Consider the following 1,858-nt stretch of genomic DNA (forward strand, 5'->3'; position numbering starts at 1 on the left):
CCACTTACCTGCGCTAAGAATCTGTCTTATTTTATGGGGTTCACTGCATGAGATCCTAACACCCCTCCATTGCAGACCCCTTATCGCCCTTTCCTCCCACGCATGACGCAGAGTTGTGTAAATGCCCGAGAAAACACTTATTTAAACATTTTAAATACACATTTTGAAACCTTTGGAATGGGAATTGACACAGAGATAGTTCTTTTATGTGTAAAAGGATAAAGCTGGAAAAGGATTTTAAATCACGGTGGTTCAATCGAATCAGCTACCTTAACCTCTGCACTAGGCCGTCACTCGAGATTCTGCGGTTAAGAATTCAGGAAAAGCATTAATGATCAAAGACAGGTAACCAGCAATCCTTACATGGATAGAGGCGATTTCACTTTAGTGTTTTTGGGAGAATATACAAGGATTTTTGGACAAAAAAACAAGTAACAGACCAACCTTTTTACACAAAAGAGAGATATCAATAGGGTCTCAGTTGTAAAACTGAAAACATTAGTAAGAGTCTAAGAGACATGAGCAGCAAGTGTAAAAAATCCAAAAATAATTCTCTGTGGAGAAACTTTACAGAATGGAGTCCCCACTTAGATAGTATTGAGCGACACAAGTCCCCACTTGGATAGCGCAGAATGATGCTCACACTGTTTTTTTTATATATGTATTTTAAAATGTAAAGACCAGTGATGCCTTGATAAAGGCCACATCTAGCACACACCACGCTGTTGAGGTTTCTGTTTTTAGAGGACACAGTTAATCCAATAACAATATTGTTAAATATTTTACAAAACTGTGTTTAAAAAAAAATTAAACAAACAAAAAAAGGTTTCCAAAAAAATACTGGAAACTTTCTGCATATATTAGCATTTAATGACATTGGATTGGACATTGGACAAGCAGTTAGTTCTGTGAAAAGTGCTGTTTTAGGAAAACTAGTTACACTATTACGTTTCCGTGTTTTCATGACTGAGATCCTGTAAAAGGGTGTGGGAATATCTGCCGACAGAGAAAGAGACACAGGAGATTGCAGTTGCACATGCCGTCCAGGCACCCAGGTTTACTTACAATATTTATAGTTGTTTTTGCAACTCAGCTTGCAGTTGCGGTTAGCCGCCACTAGGGTACCAGCAGCGGTATTCCTTGTGTGGGGTTGCTGCAGTGTAGACCACGTGGCTATACCAGCAATTAGAAAATGGATCAGAGATTTCCTTTAACCTGGTTGGTCAGTAGGAGGTCCTTAATCTCTGGCAAATCTATCTTTCAAACTATGTTTACTCAATGTTCCAAATCAATCTGTCGGAAAATAAGTACATACATTCATGTGTTTTACCTTTTTTCTGCTTGCAGAAAGAAAATCTCCATTCTACTTTAGTACAGATCCTCTGTATGTTTTCTGTCAATGTAAACTAAGGGTCGATTGCACCAACGTGGATTAAATAAAACTCAGTTTAGTGCTAAACTAGGTTAGAGATGCCACGAAGTAAGTGGCAAAGCCTTAACCGTATGTGTGTTGAAGGCCACTAGGACCTCTTCCATCCTTGTCAAGGGGAGTGCTAACCTTCTCTCCTTTCTAGGATTAGTTGATCTGCGGTTATGTTTTAACGACAGTTACATTACACCACAAAAATTTAAACCAGGATCAGTAAATCTTGGATTAAGCAGGTAATCCTAGATTTCTGATTAGCAATCAGTCATTATTTGTGTACAGCGTATTTAGCAAATGTAAAAGCAAATATAAACAAAAAAAGAACAGTTCAAGCATAAGAAAACATTAAATTATATTACTTTTACTCATTATATGTTATTTCTCTGCTCAGGTGTTTTAAATTAATTATCAAAAAGCAACAACATAGGCCCG

The 1,858-nt window shown here is 37.5% G+C and overlaps 1 non-coding gene across 1 annotated transcript; it reads right to left on the bottom strand.

Moving 5' to 3' along the window:
- Window positions 1–1,455: 1,455 nt before the first annotated feature.
- On the bottom strand, window positions 1,456–1,580 carry LOC117395088 (U6atac minor spliceosomal RNA). Its single transcript, XR_004543465.1, has one exon. It is a non-coding gene; the product is annotated as a U6atac minor spliceosomal RNA (small nuclear RNA).
- Between the last annotated feature and the right edge of the window lie 278 nt (window positions 1,581–1,858).

The sequence above is a fragment of the Acipenser ruthenus genome, chromosome 3, assembly GCF_902713425.1.
Source record: "Acipenser ruthenus chromosome 3, fAciRut3.2 maternal haplotype, whole genome shotgun sequence".
Lineage (NCBI taxonomy): Eukaryota > Metazoa > Chordata > Actinopteri > Acipenseriformes > Acipenseridae > Acipenser > Acipenser ruthenus.